This window comes from Oreochromis niloticus, linkage group LG3, assembly GCF_001858045.2.
Source record: "Oreochromis niloticus isolate F11D_XX linkage group LG3, O_niloticus_UMD_NMBU, whole genome shotgun sequence".
Classification (NCBI taxonomy): domain Eukaryota; kingdom Metazoa; phylum Chordata; class Actinopteri; order Cichliformes; family Cichlidae; genus Oreochromis; species Oreochromis niloticus.
The window spans coordinates 53,595,835-53,611,961 of NC_031967.2; the positions used below are offsets into that span (position 1 = coordinate 53,595,835).

Consider the following 16,127-nt stretch of genomic DNA (forward strand, 5'->3'; position numbering starts at 1 on the left):
CTGACGTGGTTCTTTTTTCCTGTGTGTGTGTGTGTGTGTAAAATAAACACTTAATTGTAATTAACGTTTTTGCTTAAGTTAACTTTAAAATATTAAGTAAATTGAACCATTATTTAAAAACAAATAATTGTGATGGTGTAGGTTATATGTGCCAAGCATTTCCTAATTAATATTTTATATAGTTTGAACTTTTGGTTACTGTTGTTTTAACTTACATTTTCAATTGTATTTACTCAATTTTGTATGTTACTGTAACATCTTTAATTGTTCATAACAACTTATTCCATTTTAGTTGGATTTACTCAATTAATAAGGTGTATTTAAGGGATGTGATTATTTTTGCATTTACTCATTATTTTTGAGTGTAAAAGTGTTGCACCAAAATATTTAAGTAATTATCAGTTTTAGTTCTTAGAGTGTGAGAGACTGAAGTTTTTGAGTTGGAAAAAGTATTAGATATAAGTTACAACCAACTGTGCTGCACATAAGTTCGCTGGTTATCAGCTACCTTTCATGTTAAAAGTAGCCAAAGTGAGTAAAAAGGCGAATGCTGCAATTGGCGACTTTAAAAAGTACCGCGTGAAGCTAAACTGTTAGCCTTCATTAGTTCTAGTTGTTATCAACTGCCTGAAAGTTCATCTCAGTCTGCTTCCAAAAGTAAGGTAACACTTGAAGCGCAACTTATGTTTATTTTCCTTCATGTCGTATTACTGTTATTAAAGAGAAAAAAAAAACATGTTCCGTTAGATTATTTAGAGCCCTGCATTTTCTGACCGAGAGATCGGTTAGCACATATTGTGTGTCTCAGTTTAAGTGTGCACTTTATTGTCCAGTAACTGAATTCATTTGAATTTTTTGATTAATAATTGTCGCATATGCAATAACGTTAGTTTAGTTGTAAGTTGTAATGTTTTCATATTATATTTGAAGAAGTGTTCTGCTGTGTACAAATAAGAATATTGACAATATATTGCAGTAATGCATAGTGTAAGAGAGATGTTTTATTTTTGCAAATTAGAGTATTTTAATTGCTGATTAATGTTGAATGTGATGTCAACAAAATCCTTAGTTGTGAATTATAGCTAGAACAGCATAATTAATAATTGAATTGCTGTTCTGACCTTGTCTGTCCACAGGTTTTTTTTGTGTGCTGAATTGTTCCTGAGGTGGATTCCTCCAGTGAAATAGATGGCGAGCCTTCCCACCTGGACTTAGAGAGACTGAGATTCGCTTCTTTTCCACTTGATGATCTGCTGCACCTTGCGGTGTGGTAGGACTGTATCACTCACACTTTCACACACAGCTGGTTATACATGAGACCACTGACTGACATTCTCTCACCCCTGTTTTCTTTCACACCCTGGGAATTTTTTTGGACTTTACCCCTTGGACATTTTTATTTGGGACTTTGAATAATAAGCTGTTGTGTAGAACATTCTCCACATGTGAAAAGAGTGTGAGATTTTCATTTGAATGTACACTGGATTTGTGTAATCTGTTTCTATAAGAGTTAAAGAGTCAGGATACTAGGATGCACCCGAGTTTTGAAACCCTATATTGAAAACCAGAAGTAAAACTTGGCCAAGTCATTGTTTTAGTAGTTTATGCGTTTTACTTTTCTTTCATGTTTTGTAAGTTTCCTTTCTACCATTGTAAAGTGTCTTTAACCTGTGCTTGTCAACCTTATGGTTTATTTCACTAAAGTCGGCTGGTTCTTTTGAGTTACATTCTTGTCTCTGTGTCTCATAAACACACCCCTGTGCTCCTATAGTCGAACCTATTTGCCCATTCATATATTCTTTTCAACAATTCCCCTTACTGTGTTACAACAACATTAACTGATTGTTATTTACTGGCTAATCTTAAAATGACTGTTCACTACATAAATGAAGCCCAGCAGTCATGTTTTTACATACTTATGAAATCAAAGTGATGTTATAAAAAAAATAAACGAACAAATAAACACTTTTTCTCCTTCCTGTCAAACAATGCTGTATGAAACGTTTCTTGTGGTTAGAATCATGGTTGCTAGACAACCTGAGCAGCACGACGAAGACCAGACTGTCCCATTTCACAAGCCTCTCACTTCTGCACTTCTTGCAGTCGTAGCACCCATCGTTAGTAGTCAAAAAAGTACGTGCACTACAAAGCGTGCGGTCACTGGATTGGGACACAGCCTATGTCCACTGTGAACAACCATCTTTTAACAGAGGCGGTGGCTTATGACACAAAATGTATGCCATCTATTCTACTACAATCATTAAAAGTCTATGAAAATAACTTGATAAAATAACAATAGAGAGTTAAACAAGGTGTGCTTTAGATGGTGTCAGTGGTCGCTAAAATACACAATCCTTCACCTTCACCATTTTCTCAATTCGACAGCTGACAACATCTTTTATTAAACCCAAGCTTGAGTGAGAGAGAAGCCATCGCAGTACTGACAGCAGTCTCTCTGAAGATCCCAGCATATTCCTGGGTTACATATTACATAGCTGTTGCTTGCACATTTGATCTCTCCTACGGAAAGATTTTACAATCCCTTATCACCTCTTTACAGGGTCATCGTAGATTGCCCTTTGCCACTTGCCCAATCCTCAAAGACATGGTAAACAAAGGGTCTTGAAATGAAAAGTTCATGTTCATGATGATGATATGTTAAAGAAAGGTGAAACAAAATTTCCTCCCCTACCAACGCAAAACAGCTGAGAGCATCTTGACCACAGCAGAGAAAAAGTTGTACACTGGGGGTGATTTTGAACTATGGATATTAGGCCATTCAACTTCAGGTTTTGGGTCAGGTGCTGCAAAATCTTGAGCCATCAAGCCAATTGGAAAATTCCAACAGTTTCTGAAAGCAACAATCCTCCTTTTGTCAGTTATATTACGATCAAAATTATCATTGTGTTTATCCCAGGTGCGGGTCAACATCCAAATATCATGAAATAACACAGAAAACAATACGGAAAAGGCAAAACAATAAAAAATGAATGTTGAATGAAAAATCAGTTCTCTGTAGAGCTGCATCTAATACCAGCGACAGGTTATGCTTCAGAGGGTTAACCATTACGATCATTGAGCTTCGGTGAGAATTTTGGACAGACAATGAGGACAAAAGCTCCAAAGTATGGACACAGATCCTTATTCACTTAGCTGCTCTTTAAAATTTCAAGTCTTTGTCAGAAGAAACACTTCTAATAGAGATTGAAAATGTGACGTCATTCAGGGGTAAAACCGCAAAGGATTCTGGGAACGAGTGGCAAGCGGTACTAGCGCACGCAGGCTTTCAATTGAAATCAGTTACACAGCGATAAAAAGAAACACAAAAAATGGCAAGAAGTTGTTGTATTACTAACTGCAATAGCTGGTCGCATGACAGCCACGGGACGCCGACGGGTAAAGAGATCGGTTTTTATCGGATTACGTTGTGGAAGAGAAATTGTTTAAGCCACGTTTCCCAAGTAACAAAGAGCCGACGGATGGCCTGGATTGCAGCCATTTTAAAATATTTGAAACGACAAATAGATTGCGTTGGCCTGTACAGGAGACAAAGGAAGAAAATTAACAACAGCTGTGAAATGGAATAGTCCAAATAATCAAAGTAAATGGGACCTGGGCTTGTCGCTGGGTTCTGAAGTTACTAAACATTTTTTGAGTGTATGCACTAAAACTTAGGACCATATAATAATAAATACGTGCGTTATGAAAGTTGGGCAGCACGCTAACATCCTTACTCCACTCTGTGTGCTCGTATGGGTCTGACCCTTTAACTCCTTTGATTTTTTCCTCGTCCTTTTTTTTTGCCTTTTCGTCACGTCTGTCTTTGTACGGACCTGCCGTGTTCTCCGTCGTTTTGTACATAACTGTTTTTGGGGCAAATAAAATGCAAGTAGGGATTAAAACCACAGAATTAATGATTACCGGTTCTGGAAATACTAGCGCTTGATGCAGTGTTTTGATTTTGTTGCCACGGGTACCCACAAAGCAATGCACGAAAGTCACGTGGTCTGTCAATCTCTATTGTGCTTTGTACATTGTGTTTTTTCCACAATGTTTACACAGTAGTATTCCTAAAATTTAGACAACACTTGTACAATATCTAATTCCATTCAATCAGTCACTCTGCTTTAATAATGATATTTCTTTACCAGACAACAGAAAGTAGTTTGTAAAACCAAATTGCTTGCTAATAAAAACTTCAATTCCCTGAATTCCTAGAACCACATCTAACCTTATTTGCCTTTCTTTTAAAACCTACTTTAACAGCTTGATATCCCTAATGATTTGAATGCTGCTGATGTAGATTCACCTTTATGTAACCTTGCTTATGCTTCTTTAAGCATCAAGACGCGTCACTTACAGAATTTATGTGTTTAAAGTAGCATAGGTATGGTTACATGACAGAAAAATGCCACTACATTTAATTTTGGGAGATCTCGAATAAGAGATCTTAATCTTAAATTACAGAAGGTAAGGTGAATAATCATTAAACTGATTTTGTCTTTGACCAAAGCTCAGAACATACAATACAAGTATAATACTTGTAATACTAGATAAAAGTTTACAGCGTTTCCTAACTACAATCTCTAATCTGAACTATCATTAACTTCACGTCTCGATTTTCTAGAGGATATTCACTCTGTTTTGGTGTCCTCATTTGACAGTAAAATCTGTTAGAAGATCAAATAAAAACCTTGATTAAAGTCAGCTTCAGGCATGTTAGAATTTATTCTTTTATAGGACATAAATAGACAGAGACTAGACTAGAGATGGCACCAGAAGTATGGCTGACTCTCTGAGAGAAAAAAACAGAGCAATCAATCAGTTATTAGGGAATGACCACCGCGTGCTTTACAGGCCTGACAAGAGATGGTTGCCATGGTGATATTAGAAGCAATGTCTCCTTATAGGGAGATGTCTGAAAGGTGCAGGGGATGAAACATGAGCTTTTGAGCTTTTTGACCAATCACGTTAACATTCTGTTTTTATGACATGTAATAAAAGTGTTTACTGTCTGGGTGCGGCAGCTCTCTGTGTCAGAGCCAGAGAGACGCATGGTATCCATGGTACCACTCAAAACTAATTTAAAATTCTAAATGTTTGATAATAAATTATAAAGAAGTATAATTTAAAACATATTTGTCTTCTTCTCTGAAAGAACAGTCAACAGATGAAAAAATAAACTGCCAGGTAAGTTATACATCATTACTTTATGAATGATAAAACTTATAAATGATTATTTAAACACTTTTTAAGAAATGATAGATATAGATACATGCAAACATTGAAAAACTATTGCATATGATTGTTTTGCATATACATATTAAATATATACCAAGCAGCTATTAGAATGGAGATAAGAAATTTTAAATTATAAAAATCTTATATCATAAATAAATATGGCACAGTAATCGTAATGACTGTATCTATTATACAGACGCAAAGAATGGAAGAAACCAGTTTACTGCTCATCCTACTGGTCTCAGGTCAGTAATAATTATCTTAAGCATTCAAATTATAGCATATGAACCATTGACTGTAGAAAACACTACACAACACAACACAAGTAACTAAATTGTCTTATGTAAACTGCATGTGGCGTTAAATAGGAGCTGATATAGACTTTTGTTAACGCTCCAATAAATTCTTTAAAATAACTTCAACATTTTTTGTCATAAAATCCTTTTAGAATGTTTATATAATGTTTTAAACAAGTGAATGCAGGTATTTTGGTATAAGGAGAAAAAGGTTTTCTCTTTGTACTTGTGGCTGATGTTTAATAAATTACATTTTAAAACCCTTACATGTAATCAAATTACCCAAATGGTTTCAGTCTGTCACTGTGTGTTCATATCATTGGACACGGGGATATGGCAGACAGGGGAGACAGCAACTAAGGATTACACAGAGACATAAACCATAAGAGAACTCTAACAAAGAAACCAAAGACTAGAAATGATAAATAATATAATAAACTCAATACCCTGGGTCAACGACCCAGGCATCCTAACAGTTGTCTGGCTCAACTTTGCTTGTGACAGGTGTTGAAACAGAACTTGTTGTTCAGACAGTTCTGCAGTATATTAATGACTCACCTATTGCAGTTGTTCTCCTGACTGAAGTTTGGTCTGTTTAAAGCATCCTGCCACGCAATTACATTTGTTCCTAACTGTCATTGAGTGGAAAAAAGCTTCAGCATCTAGGCGATAGTTCCTGATTCCCCGACGGCATCTCCTGCGCCCCCACCGATTCTCCTGGGGCAGGGGTCTGCAACCTTTAACACCCAAAGAGCCATTTGGATGCGATTTCCACGCAAAAGAAAACACTGGGAGCCGCAAATACTTTTTGACATCTAAAATGAAGATAACACTGTATATATTGTTTTTTATCTTTATGCTTTGTGTGAACAACTAAGGTGTGCTGCTTATGAAATCCATGAAGTGCTACAGAGAAAATTACATTTTATTTATGTAATTAACATATTTTGAACTCTTAAAGAAATATAACAAAAGGAAAGACACCCAGCTGAACTAAAATGATCCATGTAGCAAACAAAAACTGTTGTTAGCTGCCACCCTTATATCGTCTTTGGGCTTTTGGAGCCTTGACCTGACTTTTAAAAAGTAATTGAAAAAAAGCACTATGCTGCTGAAAGATAAAAAGTAGATATTTGCAAAATTCAGCCTAAATATGTATTTTACTTGGTTAATGTGTGTGGCGGGGCGTGGTCTGCAGTGCTGCTACAGACCACGCCGCAATCACGCCTCGCATGCCTTAATGTCTGTGCTATCTGTACTGTTGTGTTGGTGTGTGTCGGGCTGTGAGCTTTAACACCTCCTGTATGCGTACAGCAACTCATAGGTTTGTAGCTTAAACCTATTCGCTGGAACGTTCAAGACAATTCAACTACACATCAAAAAGCATTGAAGACCAAGTAGAGTTCTTTATGATTCTCGTATACGAGGGAGACCAACTGGACAAACGTCGTTCCTTCGCTTGACCCCAGTTGTTCTCGTCCGCTCCCTCGTAACACTGCTCTTTTATTGAGGTTACATGAATATGCATAGGTTCATTAACATATGACGTCTACATACAAACAAAGAGTACCTTGCCTGTGCGTTGTGTAAGTGTGTGTGTGTGTGTGTGTGTGTGTGTGTGTGTGTGTGTGTGTGAGTGTGTGTGTGTACTTGTAAAGTCTCCCCAAAGCCGGTGCCAGGAGTCTAGCGGTCCATCTAAACAAAAGGCTCTTATACTTAACCAGATACAGAGTAGGTGTCCTCCTATACCATAAATCAGTAAGAGCAGATATAACCTCTCTCCTGACCCTAAGTTGTGTGTGCATGCCAGAGTGCTCTGGGAGGCACACAGAGTCTTTGCAGCCCACTAAGGATCAGACCTCTACCACCATGACATTGATTATAAAACTCTAAGCATATATGAGTAGATATTTCTAAGCATAAATGACAATCAACAATACAAATTTAACAGCAACTGTGTGTGAAAAGTGGTCAATAAAGAGATGCTGAAAAGCGTGTTCATGCAAACATCGTCGGGTTTGCTGTGGTATGTTTACAATAGGTTTTCTGCTCCTGAACCTCTGTGCACAGCGTCTGCAAATCGGGGCTGTACAAAGTCACTTCATCTTTACGCAGGACTGTAAGCTGTCATCTGTGAGGCGTGAGCGGTGTTTGTTTTTAACATAGTTCACGGTGGAGAAAAGCTGCTGAAATAATGTGGATCCGAAGATCCATAATTGGCATACCTGCGGTTGAAAGTCTCGATAAATGCACAGCGCTTCAGCGGGTATATCGGCTTCCGCGAGTGTGACGCTTATTTTGAGCGATCAAAATATAATAGAATATAATTTTATATTTATATTTCAATATCACAATAATCTTCCAATTTAGAACTACAAGTTTAAAAAAAAGAACTAACATAAATAAAATACACTTCAGCTAATTACTTAGAAAAGATAATTTATTTTCCCAAACCACGCGGAGCCGCACTAAAAGGACTAAAGAGCCGCATGCTGCTCCGGAGCCGCAGGTTGCCGACTCCAGTCCTGGGGTATCCAACTCATCGATGGTGGCTGGGATTGCTGCACTGTGGCATCACAGAAAGAGCTGTGTTTTTACCATCAAGGAGACAGCGCCGTGCTGCCTTTGCAGGGAAATAAAACCTGCCAGCGGTTGACTTTCCAAAATGTGTTAAAACACAAATGTGTTAAAATGTGTTAAGACACAAACACAAATAACACAAATGTAAAAAATAAAAAAAAGAAAACAAACAGACATCTGTATCTGTAAATATGTAAGGAGTAAAAGTAAAACACCTGATGTACCCAGAAAATTCTATTTCTACTTTATTGCTTGTGATGTTTGGTTAACCTCAAACTTCAAATATCACATATTTGCAAAAGTGCTCCGATGTTTAAATTAGTTTAAATTTTAGAACTTTTTTAGTGATTTGTCTAACAGCCCAGTTTCACCAATAAAACCTTTTTATTTTTCTCAGGAGGACTTTCCACTCTTCCTCCCCACTCCAGAGAATACCACTTTGTGAACCAGCTGATGAACTGGACCGAAGCTCAGAGTTACTGCAGAGAACACTTCACTGACTTGGTCACCATCTACATCAGCAACATCAACCAACTGCTTTTCTCAATGTCACCAAGGATCAATGATTTTGCTTGGACAGGTCTCTATAATGATCGTTACAGCTGGAAGTGGTCCATGGAGAGAAAACTTTTTTATGTTGGCAGTACACATGAATTTTTGATCTGGGCTAACGGCCAACCAGACTGTGCATATGCAAATGAATACTGTGTGGCTCTTCAGGGACAAACACAGATGGATGATAGACCCTGTGGAGATTCTTACCCTTTCCTGTGTTACAATGGTAGGAAAAAGATTTGTTGCCCTAATTATCCCTACAATTTTATGAGATTCATAACGTGCATGTTCTTAAATTAATTCTTATCTTTAATCCTTAACAGCCCAAAATACAAGTTACATCTTAGTGATGGAGAGCCGCTCCTGGTCAGCAGCTCAGTCATACTGCAGGACATACCACACAGACCTGACCAGTATAAGAAGCAAAGAGGAGAAATCCAACATCACGCTCACTTTGAATGGATCAGGGGTTCAGTATGTGTGGATTGGCCTCTACAGGGATCCCTGGGCCCCCTGGTCTGACAACACAACCTCCACATTCACTAACTGGAAGATTTCTGAGCCTAATAACTACGGTTCAACTCAGTATTGTGTAACAATGAATTTAATGGCAGGGATTTGGTCTGATTCCGGGTGTGAATTGAGATACAATTTTTTCTGTTTCACAGGTGAGGTCCAGAATACAAACACTGTAAGATCCTGACATCATGTAAAACACTAATGTTTGTGTTTTTATATGTGGTTCATGTTTAGCAGTGACAAAGCAAACAGTGCTGAAAATGAAGCTTCAGTCAGAGGCAGACATGCACAGCACAGAGATCCAGCAGCAGGTTTCACAGCAGGTCAGCAGTTCAGTCACCAACACAAACTTGACACAAGTTCAAACTATGCTTCATGTTTTTCATCATCTGCACATTTTGTCCAGCTGTCAGGCCTCATGCTGTCAGAAGGACTGACAGACTTCAGGATTCGATGGAGGAAAGTCCAGAGTTACCGTGACGACCAGTCGAAGAAGCAGGATGTGGACGGTGGCTGCAAAACTGAATTCTGACTGGACTGAACCACTTCATGTGTGATGTTAATAACATGCTGTGCTGAGCTGTCTCATCCTTTAAATCTTTCAATATTTCAGAGTGTAAAGTTCCACCAACAGCTCATTTGTTCAGCTGCAGTTGTAGTTTGGTAGAAATTCTTTAATCAGAGGTCCACTCACTAGTTTTCCTGATAGGCTCTAGTCTCTTGTTTTGTTTTGCATCATGTCTTTCAACACTTTAGACTCTGTCCGTCTGTGGACGTCACTGCACAGGCTTTGTCTGTGTGCATTTATTAGGATCCATAGTTCTGTTTGATTGTGACAGCAACCTCTGCTGACTTACACAAATGGTAAAGAAGAAAGTGAGGAGAGCCAGAGGTCTGCTTGAGGAGGTCAGGGTGGACAGCAAAACATTGTATTGTTCATGTCCTTTTTCTACTTTTACTGTTTGATAACTGCAACACCTAAAAGTGAGACCATAACAGTCCCAAACCTTCCTGATATAAATTTGGATGATGTATGCATTGATGTCCTTGTATCTGACACTTCACTGTCCCGTTGGGGGAGCAGAAAAGTTGAAGAAAATAGAGCAGCTGATGAGTTAAGTGAGGAAGTACAGGTAGTCTTACACAGGGTTTTGTTTGTTTTGCTTCATCCTCTCTGTTCAAGTTTGAGGTCAATGTTAAAATCAGATTTATTCAAATTCAAAAGGACTAAATGTGATTTCTACTATTGAACAATAGGGAAGTAAAACAGCTTTTAAAGCCATAACTTCATAATATAATCAATGACCGTAAATAGTCCAATCCCAATTTTCCCACTCATACATGAAAGCTTAAGGCAGTCTCACAGTGAAAGTGGAGGAACCCGAGGTATGTCTGCAGACTTTGACTAAAGTAATATAGTTTTGATTATAACCACAGGTCACACAACAGCAACAAAAAAGATCTTTCTTAAATGATCATGAAAGTAACTAAGTCTGTACATCATTGATCATCAATAAAATAAGATAAGGAACGTGATTTGTTCTTTTTTCTTTTTTTTTACCTTTAATTTTTTCAGCTTATAGTTTACATGAGAGAAGATATTTGAAAATATCTTATTGTTGCAGTTTGGCGTGTTGCAATCACATAATTTCCTTACTCACAGAGTGAGACATTAAAGCTGTTCCCATTTTAACCTGTTGACTTAGAAGAAGATGATCTATGGATGTCTCTAGACAGCTGACAAGAGCCAGCTAAACAAAAAAATAGCTGGTTATAAGTTAACAGTACTTTCACTCTGATTAGCAGTTTCTTTACTGTTCCACAATATATGAGAGTTCATTTGCTAAGTGTCAGAGTCCAGCAAATTTTCATCCACTTTAAAGACACACTGTTAGCCTTTGCAGTAATTTCCATAGCTTAGTACTGCAAAATCAACAGTAAAAAACTCTAAAGGATGTTAGCAGTTTAGTACCGTAATTTGCATGTAATTGTGGGAAAATTCCAGGAGATTACATTATTTTTACGGTAACTCACCGTACTCATGGAAACAGCTGTAAAATACAGCAAATGTAACAATTGGTGATGTTACTGAGATTTTACTATTATACCATCTGGATTTCTGTTCTTTTCTACTGTAGATCTAAGAGTAACGACTTAAATCCTCATTCAGAGTGTATTACTATAAAATTCAATTCACTGTGAGAGCAGTATAACATATAAACTACAATATACAGCATCATTTTTAACTTAAGGAGTAAGTTGCAGCCACACTAAAATTGAATTCCTTGAACTGAATGGAACCTCAGATATTAATAAATATATTGTGAAACATTATTACAGCCCACTTTGTATCAAACAAACAGTCTCACTCTTACAAAAAATAATATTCAAGTATAAGTATACTTTAAAAACTAGAAAACAAGCAACTATACCTTTAGTTTACTTTGTATGTATTTTCTTCCTTTTTTAGACCAAATTACATTTAAGCGTACTTTAAGTACAGTTAGAAGTATACAGAAAAGTATAAGTACATTTAGTCTATACTTGTAGTATAGTAGTGCTTGTAGTATACTATGTAGTATGTAATTTATTTGTATCTATTACTAACCTCAGGTACAGTATACCTGAGGTTTACTAAGAAGTACAAAGAAATACCCAGCATGCATTACAGGGCTTTAACTGTGAAATTAAAACAACAGATGGGGAAAAAAGTGTTATGTCCATTTAAAGGTTGCTCTAATACTTCAGTGTCCGAACATCATTTTTCAGCCATGTTTCTCAATAACATAAGCAGACAGTTCAGCAGTCAAGGCAACAAGAAATTGTGGAATTTGCCATAATACAATGACAGGACACAGTTAATCTATTAGAAGACAGTTGACTTTGTGTCATTTAAAAATGCAGGCTAAAATGCTCTTGCCAACCAGCACTATACAGAGCATCATAGAGGAATTTCAGGATCTTTGCAGCTGTGCAATGCACGAAACAAAAGTAGACACTGAATCTAACACCATTAACCTTTCATTGGTAATTGTAGGACTAAGGGTGGAAATTGTGACAAACTGTAAAATATACTGTATTTTTCTATGTATTTTTAACCTTTTCAATGCAAGACCTTGAGTTTGTAGTTCTTTTGCAGTCCTGGGATTGATTTTCATCTTCAGACATGGTCCCCAAAACTGCCTTTCTGTTAGTACTCAATCCTAATTGCAGGGTTCATCTTTTAGTGAGGACATATTTGTTGAAATAGCCATATAAAGTTGCTTTTCCAATGATCTCTCTCTCTTATTTTTAGATGGCAACAGACCAAAGAACCTGAATGTCACCATTACTCTGGAGCTTGGGAAAGATTTCCACTCCAACTGTTGCATGCAATCACAAGAGGAGACAGAGCTCATCCAGAGGACAGTTGTGGAGGCCATGCAAGTTCACTGCAGAAACCCTAAACGTGCATCTTGTGAAGAGGTTGCTAAGATCATTGTAAACGGACACCCTCAAACATTTGCAGATTTTACTGAAAAGGGAGAAAGACTGGGTTGTGGGCATTATTCACTACTAAGAAGCATCAAATCTAGAGTTGAACATCCAGCAGATAGAAAGTGAGGGAGTTTTGACCAACAACAAGGTTGGCACAGCAGCCATACTTCTCATGATGAAGTATTACAAGGAAGATGAAGACTCCCTCTTTGTCTTAGCAGATGTAAGCTTTTTTCATACAGCTCTATCTTTAATGCTGTTGCTTGCTGTCCTGTTTTTTGTTTTGTTACATAAAATGTCTTTGTCCTTTGTCTGGCAGGAAACATCTACCAAGATGTCCCTTGAAGCAGAGAGCAACCTGCCAAGCACCCCAAGGCTGATTATGCTTGGTAAGAAGTCATTTATGAAATAGAGCTGATTAGACCATATTAAAATTTCTGTTTGGCACAGGAGCTTTTCGTGGACACGGGTATCCAGTCTCTGTTTTGTTAGCTCAAATTTCTGTAATTTCCTTTATAAACCAAGGTTGTTGGAGATGTGTCTCAGTGAATCCAGCAAAGTAACAATATCAAATTTCACATTATTGATCAACATGGTAGTCTAGCTACACCAACAGCAGAAATACTGAAGTCAATACTGTAAAGTTTAACAGCAGCACAAACTATAAACTCCAAAATAACCATACAGTTGATTCATCTCTGGTAATTTAATTGGGCTGACTCTTTGTTAGGTGTGTTTAATGTGCAGAATAATTCCCAATTATGTACAATTATAATATGTTAAAACGGACTTATGTACATAAGTCCATTAATAATTAACTGTACGCAGCTATTTGCTTTATGACTATCTAGACAGTGTGAAGAAGTGAAGTTTTGAAATTATTTTATGTTGCATAATGACAACATGTTGCCCCTATACATTTAAGGACAAAGTTCAATGACCGCCACCTGCTGGATGGTGAGTGCAGAGGGACGTGTAATTGTTGAGCTGGACAAAGAGAACACCTTTGCTGATGCGATGTCAGTCTTCTTTGGTTCATTCTATGTATTGAACCTGGAATACCAGGAGTCAGCGTGTGCAACATTGGAACTAATTCAGAGGTATGTTTGAACAGTTAGCTAATAGTGATAGATGATGAATAAATTATCCCTAAGTAACTCATTATTTCAAATCACAACTCAATGTTACTGTATGTTACTATTTATTGTTGCATGTTTTAAGGTTTTTTGTAAGGATAAACCCTGAAGAGGGAACAAAATGTACCTCCAAGGTTGGGACAAGCAGAAAGACTGGGACCACTGTGAAGCCAAAGGTTGTTCAGATTAACCCTCATGCCACAACTTTCCTCCAGCGGCTTACTGAATTTGAGTGGAGAACTTCAAATTAGTTAACTGTTTTTGCCATTTTAGTGAATTTCTTGTATAATTTAAGTGACCAATTTGTTGTTACCTGTGTCTCCACAGATGATCCATGGCCCATGCTTTCTGAACATTTACACAAGACAGACAACAATGAAGACAAGCTCTCTTGCGATCTTGCAAGAAGCTGTCTCTGTCCAATAGGTTTTTTGAGTGCAACAGTTTTGATTTTTTTTTTTTCCTTCTTTTACCCGTTTGTTAAAAATTATTTCAGCTACTTACACTTTAATTGTCACATGTATTGGCTCACCCTACAAATCAATGAACTCAGTCCACAAAGGAAGATCAGGGTTCAGTGCAGGTCAGTCAAGTTCCTTCACACCACACACGCTCATCCATGTCCTTGTGGACCCTGTTTTGTGCATTGATTTGGTGATGTGAGCCAGTATTTTGGACAAAGTGTATACAAAAGGCAGGCGTGTGGGGCTTGATATTATATTCATTACAATTCAGTTTATTTGTATTGTGCCAACAAAATGACTGCCAAGGTACTTCACATTGTAGGTTTAAGACCCTACAAAATATAACTAAGAAAACCCAACACTTGAGCATATGTTGTCTGCCGTGATATGGATATGACATAATATCGTTTGTATGTATATTGTTTGTACAACCATCTGAGAAAATAATGGATTACACCATTTACGCCATAACGGTATCTCACTGGCGTCACTGTCACCAGTGAGATACCATAAAAAACCCCACAATGCGTTACCATAATTTGTCCAAGAGTATTATACCACAACAGCAAAAAACGGTATCATCCAGCAGAATGGTAAGCTACCGTAACACGGTGTCATGGTATGACGCTGGCAACAGTGACGCCAGTATGTTACCGTAAAGTGGAGACGAAAAGTCTAACAGTGCAGTTTAAAAAACACAACTGAGGTGATGGAAAATTCGAAGGTTGATCTGAATCTGGTCCCCAGAGTAGTAGAAACAATGTTACAAGATAAATATATATTCTTAGTGCGTATTTTTGGATTATATTATTTTATGTATTTTATGTATTTTAATAATAAAGGCTAGTACAGCAAGGAGAGTTTTGACTCATAAACCACATGCTCAGCTAGACTGAAAAACAGGAAGTTTAGTGTAGTGCTGCAGATAATAAAATACAGGAAACCAGACAGAAAAAGTGGAACTAGTAACACAGAAGGAGTTGTTTGTATCGAGGCTGTGTGTGACATGTAAGTACCAAAATAACACATATATGAGACACATTTTAGCTTCTAATGTTAGAGATTCTGCAACTGGCTTTGGGCTGTGCAGGGCTCTCTGATTGAATAAAGAATTATAAATGTTTTGACCACTTCTGAGTCAGGTTTTCTCTGTTCTATCAAAGAATTGGGTTTAATACACACCAGCTGGATTTCCATGCCAGGACCATGCAGTTGAACTGGGAGGGTAAGAAAAAGAGCCCAGTTCACTGAATTTTACTGACGCCTGGTGATGAAACAAATAGCATCCAGAAAGCTTTGTTGTGACTATAACTGACTCTTAGCTGTCCTCTGTTTCTGAAAAAAAAGAAAAAGAGGAAAAAGAAGCAATAAGAAACTAAAGAGTTTATTTATTTAAACTGAGGGTAATGTGATGCTCATTGGGGGAACAACTTGTCTGTGGGTGAATTAAACCAACAAAGAAAAAAACCCTCATTGATTGTAGCTTTTTCAATGTAAATATTTGATTTGATTTTAATGACATGTAATGGTAATAAACATCAACACTGGTTCTTCTAAGTGAGAATCAAAGTCATCATTAAACCAAACTAGCAGCTTCCTCTGAGTGAGTCCAGCTAGAGAAGAAAAAGTGCAAAAACTCCAACACTGCTGCTTCAAGCTGCTGATGCTCCACACACTGAATGTGAGTTTGACAGAGGTGGGTAGTAACAAGTTACGTTCACTTTACGTTCACTTTACAGTCACGCTCCATTTACTTGAGTACGATTTTGAAGAAAATGTACTTTTAAAGTACCCTTATTGCCTCATACTTTTTTCTATTAGTACTTGTATTCTATTAGTACATTTTTGAAGAAGAAACG

General features: G+C 37.3%; 1 long non-coding RNA gene across 1 annotated transcript; it reads left to right on the forward strand.

The window, feature by feature from the left end:
- The first annotated feature begins 9,301 nt into the window (after positions 1-9,301).
- LOC109197441 (uncharacterized) lies at positions 9,302-10,326 on the forward strand. The gene is made up of 3 exons (XR_002058530.2): positions 9,302-9,340; positions 9,426-9,514; positions 9,598-10,326. It is a non-coding gene; the product is annotated as an uncharacterized LOC109197441 (long non-coding RNA).
- The last annotated feature ends 5,801 nt before the right edge of the window (positions 10,327-16,127 follow it).